At 45.7% G+C, this 6,944-nt stretch overlaps 1 protein-coding gene across 1 annotated transcript in view; it reads left to right on the forward strand.

The window, feature by feature from the left end:
• cmtm7 (CKLF-like MARVEL transmembrane domain containing 7) overlaps window positions 1-3,539 on the forward strand; it is a 17,571-nt gene extending 14,032 nt beyond the window's left edge. Inside the window, exon 5 of the mRNA XM_065957949.1 lies at window positions 1-3,539. This exon is cut by the window's left edge and continues 3,035 nt beyond it. The gene's annotated coding sequence lies outside the window, so the exon portion shown is untranslated.
• The last annotated feature ends 3,405 nt before the right edge of the window (window positions 3,540-6,944 follow it).

Below are 6,944 nucleotides of genomic sequence, written 5' to 3' on the forward strand. Positions count from 1 at the left end.
CTATGGACATGTCACAGTTAAGGTTAACTGAACAAACTAGAACGATTTTGTTGTCTTTCTTCTGGTGCGTCCCTTAAAGCCCGACACACTGCGGTGCTGACAGACGTCTGATACTGTGAGAGACGGCCGCGATCCAAACCTCTGTGAGACAGAGCGACATCGCTTTTAAAACTGCACAAAACTGCTGGAAATACAAAAAACCAGACTGACCAGTCTGAGGCCACTCCTATGGATCATGTCTTGGACCAACATCCTCTTCGCTCTGCTCACCGTGTCTGCTGAGTGAAAACGATCTTAAATAAAAAACATTAAGTAATAACGATGGTGACCAGAGACAAAATATGAATGTTTGAAGGTCTTCCTCAGAAATCGATGTCCTTAAGAAGGCAACGAGGCATCAGTAGATCAGATCGGCTCCAATCCGCTCCTGCCTCGCCAAACGAGGAACCTTTAGTTTCACCGCCGTCGTTTTGTAAAGTTAACTCCTGAAACGTTCCACAGAGTTCATAATCGATGGTTAAAGTCGGTTCTCTAAGATTTCTCTCACGATCGTCAACTTCGGTCTCAGATGGGTCTGAAGCCCTCAGTGTGCCGGTCCTCCTCGTTACAAGTATTCAAAGCTGTTTTCTACATTTCACCTTCAGGTCTCTGTGACGGTCCAAGATGTTCATGCTGTGTATTTGCTGCTTCACCATATTATATTTTTATATTTGATTTGGACCCGTTTGACAGGTGTGAGCTTTTTTTTTTATCTGAGTTGAAGATGCACTGATAAAATGTCTTTAATGTGGAGATCATTAAAGCTGAACACAGACGATGAGAAACACTCGACCAATCATCTGCTGAGATTCATCCGCTTCTTTTAAGATTTCTATCGTTGAACTTTTGATATGACGGGTTCTTTATCGGTGCATCTTTTCTTCTTTGACCCTGAAGGTTTTTTTTTTTCTGCCTTGAAGTTTGGTGTTGAACCAGAAAAAATCTGTTCATTTGTTGCGACTTTCATCATCATGTTTCCATCTGAAAAGACACAAACCATGAAGACAGATTTCTTCTGGTTCCACGGCTGGCGACAGCAGAGCGTTTACATGATTTATTTAAGCTTGTGTGTTTTTTCTGATGCTTGTTGATGCTTTTCTCACTGATGCTAAATGTTCCGATGTAAGGCCGTTTGTCCACTGGGACGGAAAGTATTCTGCTGATCCATGAATGTTTTTGGAGGCTGGAAGAGTTTGTTACCTGAAGAAAGCTGGAAGGGGAAACTCATTGAACGGTCTAAAATGTAAGAGAAATTCAATATCCTAAATATCACAAACCAGCAAGGCTGCAGTTCAACATGTTCTCTGTCAAGAGACACAGCAGAGGGGAGATTATCTCTTTGATTGCTTTAATCTGACGTAGTGGAGTTCCCTCAGACCCAGACGTTACTAAAATATTGAGTCCTGGCGAATGGGATGGTCATGAGGTCATGGTGACCGTGGCGTTTAGACTGCGGCCTCTAAAATGGGAGAGTCCAACTGGACGGAGGGGTGTCACAATAACAGATTTTAAACTTCAATGTGACTCTAATTAAAAATCAAAACAATATCCATACCTGTTGGTTACCACGGCAACAAAAATAGAAATCCTAGACGACCAACATTTGGTCACTTCTTGTTTTAAGGTTGCAGGTTTACTCTTGCACGCATTCACATTTGAAGGCCGGTGGACTCGGTGCGATTCAGGGGTGAAGTTGTAACATTTGGTTCGTCAAGTGCACCAAAGCCTTTTAAAGGTTTTGTACCGTAGCCACACACCACTAGTTGGGGCTGTAGCTCCGCTCATTGGCTGCTGCCATCCAGCCAAATGCTGAAGTGTGACCCCCAAGTAAACAACAGGACAGTGGAAGAATGGCATCCAGCAGGGCGGCGCAGTTTGTCAGTATTTTGATATTTGAAATGGAGATAAAGTTGAATCTGGGCTGTGTTGGTTGAACTCGCCTATCGACCGGAGCGATGTGTAACCACATTTAGCTCAGGCATGTGCACGCTAACCTGCAGGGAGGACTGAAGGTTGGTGTTCTATAGCAAAGCTAACGTTAGCCACGCAAGTTAAACCTCTTGACATCGTTTACTATATTACGTGTGTTGCACGACAGCGGTAAGAAAATTGTCTTCTCGTATCACAACAACGGTTTATTTATCCGCGTTCTTCCTCGTCCTTTTCCGGTTTCCCCCTTTTTGGAATGTCGATTACAGACTACCGCCCCCTGCTGGCACGGAGAGTTATTTCCTCTCCGTGGTGGTTGCCCGTCGGCTGTAGTCTTTGCGGCGTGTTCTAGTGCAACTTTTTGGTCAAGACAGAAGGCGGTGTGTGCCGACATTACACTAGTTCCCTCCAGTTCTTTGCCGTCTGCTCGGTGTGTCAGAGCCTTAATGAATACTGGACAACATATTGAGACCACGTGGAGGAGAACTTCAGAACAAGAAATGACCCAGCATGGGGCGCAGAGGACTTCTGTTTTTGTTGCCGTTGTCTCAAACAGGTTCTGATACCGTGACAGATGAGACTTAACAGAGTTATATCTTCAGCATTCTTTCTGTAACAAATGAAATGAAGCTCTGAGTGTCTGAAACTTAAAAAGTGACAGTCTCAGTTTTTGGATCAGCAGCCGGAGCCCAGTGGACTCTGATGGTTCAGATTATATCCATTTGTCTCCAAAGTGCCTTAAAGTTCTGTGTATGACCCTCGGTCTGTTGACCTGCAGGATGGCGGTCTGAGACGTGCGATCCTCGGTCTGTTGACCTGCAGGATGGCGGTCTGAGACGTGCGATCCTCGGTCTGTTGACCTGCAGGATGGCGGTCTGAGACGTGCCATCCTCGGTCTGTTGACCTGCAGGATGGCGGTCTGAGACGTGCGATCCTCGGTCTGTTCACCTGCAGGATGGCGGTCTGAGACGTGCGATCCTCGGTCTGTTCACCTGCAGGATGGCGGTCTGAGACGTGCGATCCTCGGTCTGAGACGTGCGATCCTCGGTCTGTTCACCTGCAGGATGGCGGTCTGAGACGTGCGATCCTCGGTCTGAGACGTGCGATCCTCGGTCTGTTGACCTGCAGGATGGCGGTCTGAGACGTGCGATCCTCGGTCTGTTGACCTGCAGGATGGCGGTCTGAGACGTGCGATCCTCGGTCTGTTGACCTGCAGGATGGCGGTCTGAGACGTGCGATCCTCGGTCTGTTCACCTGCAGGATGGCGGTCTGAGACGTACGATCCTCGGTCTGTTGACCTGCAGGATGGCGGTCTGAGACGTGCGATCCTCGGTCTGTTCACCTGCAGGATGGCGGTCTGAGACGTGCCATCCTCGGTCTGTTCACCTGCAGGATGGTGGTCTGAGACGTGCGATCCTCGGTCTGTTCACCTGCAGGATGGCGGTCTGAGTCGCTGTCAGTGTGATAGAAACTAAAGGAAAAGAAGCCGGGTGATGTAAAAGGTGGAGGAGTGATTTTGTTTAGTTTGAGAAGAAAAAGATGTCCACAGTATTAAAGCCACATCACTAAGAGCTCACATGTCTCATGTTGTTATTTCTAAATGTTTTTAAAAACTTGTGTTTAAACAAGTTGTGATTTGTTGCATGTTGTAAATTAAAGGTTGACTGCTCCATGTCTGTCTCAGGCTCTCACTGTTTGTACTGCAACAGACGTTCAGTCAAATCCATCACTGGACTGTTTCTGAATCTCCTTCAGGTCCGCCTGTGACCCGAAGGAGATTCAGAAACAGTCCAGGTGGATGAGCAGGTCCTGGTTCAGGAGGATTAAAGGAAGAATGTGTGACACATCAATAAATCATAAAGTCTCTCCTGTGTAAATGTGTCTCTGAGTCCTGACTGTCTACAATGAGGGAGAAGCTCGAGTCCCGCTGGCTGTGTTGTTGTCAGAGCCGTGTTTACATGGACGGGACGGCCGGCTCCTCCCCTTGTGTATAAAAGCTGTTTTAGTCAAGAACTAGAGAGAAGAAGAAGAACATACTCACTGATTATTTGGATGTTAGTAAGAGTTTTTAGATCACGCTCATTCTGTGTCAGTTTACATGAAATGTGAAGCTACGAGCTAACTACAGAGCGCTAACATTAGCATGCTAACACAACAATGTGAAGCTACGAGCTAACTAAAGAGCGCTAACATTAGCATGCTAACACAACAATGTGAAGCTACGAGCTAACTAAAGAGCGCTAACATTAGCATGCTAACACAACAATGTGAAGCTACGAGCTGACTAAAGAGCGCTAACATTAGCATGCTAACACAACAATGTGAAGCTACGAGCTAACTAAAGAGCGCTAACATTAGCATGCTAACACAACAATGTGAAGCTACGAGCTGACTAAAGAGCGCTAACATTAGCATGCTAACACAACAATGTGAAGCTACCAGCTAACTAAAGAGCGCTAACATTAGCATGCTAACACAACAATGTGAAGCTACGAGCTGACTGAAGAGCGCTAACATTAGCATGCTAACACAACAATGTGAAGCTACGAGCTGACTGAAGAGCGCTAACATTAGCATGCTAACACAACAATGTGAAGCTACGAGCTGACTGAAGAGCGCTAACATTAGCATGCTAACACAACAATGTGAAGCTACGAGCTAACTGAAGAGCGCTAACATTAGCATGCTAACACAACAATGTGAAGCTACGAGCTGACTGAAGAGCGCTAACATTAGCATGCTAACACAACAATGTGAAGCTACGAGCTGACTGAAGAGCGCTAACATTAGCATGCTAACACAACAATGTGAAGCTACGAGCTGACTGAAGAGCGCTAACATTAGCATGCTAACACAACAATGTGAAGCTACGAGCTGACTGAAGAGCGCTAACATTAGCATGCTAACACAACAATGTGAAGCTACGAGCTGACTGAAGAGCGCTAACATTAGCATGCTAACACAACAATGTGAAGCTACGAGCTGACTGAAGAGCGCTAACATTAGCATGCCAACACAGCAATGTGAAGCTACCAGCTAACTAAAGAGCGCTAACATTAGCATGCCAACACAACAATGTGAAGCTACCAGCTAACTAAAGAGCGCTAACATTAGCATGCTAACACAACAATGTGAAGCTACGAGCTGACTGAAGAGCGCTAACATTAGCATGCTAACACAACAATGTGAAGCTACCAGCTAACTAAAGAGCGCTAACATTAGCATGCTAACACAACAATGTAAAGCTACGAGCTGACTGAAGAGCGCTAACATTAGCATGCTAACACAACAATGTGAAGCTACGAGCTAACTGAAGAGCGCTAACATTAGCATGCTAACACAACAATGCGAAGCTACGAGCTGACTGAAGAGCGCTAACATTAGCATGCTAACACAACAATGCGAAGCTACGAGCTAACTGAAGAGCGCTAACATTAGCATGCTAACACAACAATGCGAAGCTACGAGCTGACTGAAGAGCGCTAACATTAGCATGCCAACACAACAATGCGAAGCTACGAGCTAACTAAAGAGCGCTAACATTAGCATGCCAACACAGCAATGCGAAGCTACCAGCTGACTGAAGAGCGCTAACATTAGCATGCTAACACAACAATGCAGGACACGTGATTGCAGCTCGACTTGGAGGTGTGTCTCTGGAGGAGGGCGGAGGCTTCAGTATGGAGGAGGCGTGGCCTAATAGCAGTTTGTTTTGGATTCATGCTGGAGCTCAAGGGCGACACCTACTGGATCAGAGAGTCGACCCATTCTTCCTTTAACGTGCTCCTTCTCCTGAACCGTCTCGATTAGCGTCTTCATGACTAACATCATCATATTGTTTAAAACTATCGTTTACCTTCAGTGATAAATAAAAAAAATATAAAAACTGACAGAGCCGACATCAGTGTCTGTGGAGCAGCCTCAGCCAATCAGGAGGCAGCTAGTCTTTGTTTACTTCTGACCAATCAGAGAGCATTTTGGTCCTCTTGTAAATGTTCCCGTGTGATCGATGATTCAGACCAGTGCAAACGATAAAGAGATGAGAAAACATCCTGAAAGTGAACTCTGACTGGATGTGAGGTGATGTGAAGAGTTAATGTGTGAAAGACACTTTCACAAATCTTTATTTCTGTGAGAGTTTCAGTTTTTTTGATCAAACCTTCAGTTTACGAACACTGACGTCTGTTACTTCTTATTTTTAGACGTGTTAAACTATGAATCACATCATTCAGCAGCAAAAACAGAAACTGCAGGTGAGACGTTAAAAATAAATGTACTGCTGTAAACACTCAGCTCTGCAGGCTGATGGAAACCTGTGTGTGTGTGTGTGTGTGTGTGTGTGTGTGTGTGTGTGTGTGTGTGTGTGTGTGTGTGTGTGTGTGTGTGTGTGTGTGTGTGTGTGTGTGTGTGTGTGTGTGTGTGTGTGTGTGTGTGTGTGTGTGTGTGTGTGTGTGTGTGTGTGTTTGGGGAGGGCATAATGGGGAAGTATGAGTCATGGCCGCCTCTCGTCCCCCTTCATTTCCTGAAATCAGCAGCTGCAACTACGAGTCGGAGTTGTTTTATATTTTTGGGGAGGGGGAGTGTAACATGTCTCAAGTCTGTGAAACAGGTCCAGGTCTAGTCTGCAGATGAGCCCGGGTGAAATTTCAAGTGATATCTGGAGTCTTTTGAGACACAGCTGGGTAAAGTTTCAGGATGTTTGAGACAAGTCCAAGTCGATTCTCAAGATCTGTAAAACGGGTTCATGTTGGTTCACAGGAGCAGACCAAGTCCAAGTTAAATACCAAGTCTTATTATGTCAGCCGAGTAAAGGCTACGGAGGCGGTCAAGTCAAGTCTCCTACCTTCTGAAACAATTCTCAGCCAGTTCCTTCACATGAACGAGTCCAAGTCAAATCTTAGGCCGAGCCAGGTCTGCATCGAGTCTTTATATGTGATGTTTTGATCCAGCAGATGTCGCCCTTGAGCTCCAGCATG

Source organism: Labrus bergylta, chromosome 8 (assembly GCF_963930695.1).
Source record: "Labrus bergylta chromosome 8, fLabBer1.1, whole genome shotgun sequence".
Lineage (NCBI taxonomy): Eukaryota > Metazoa > Chordata > Actinopteri > Labriformes > Labridae > Labrus > Labrus bergylta.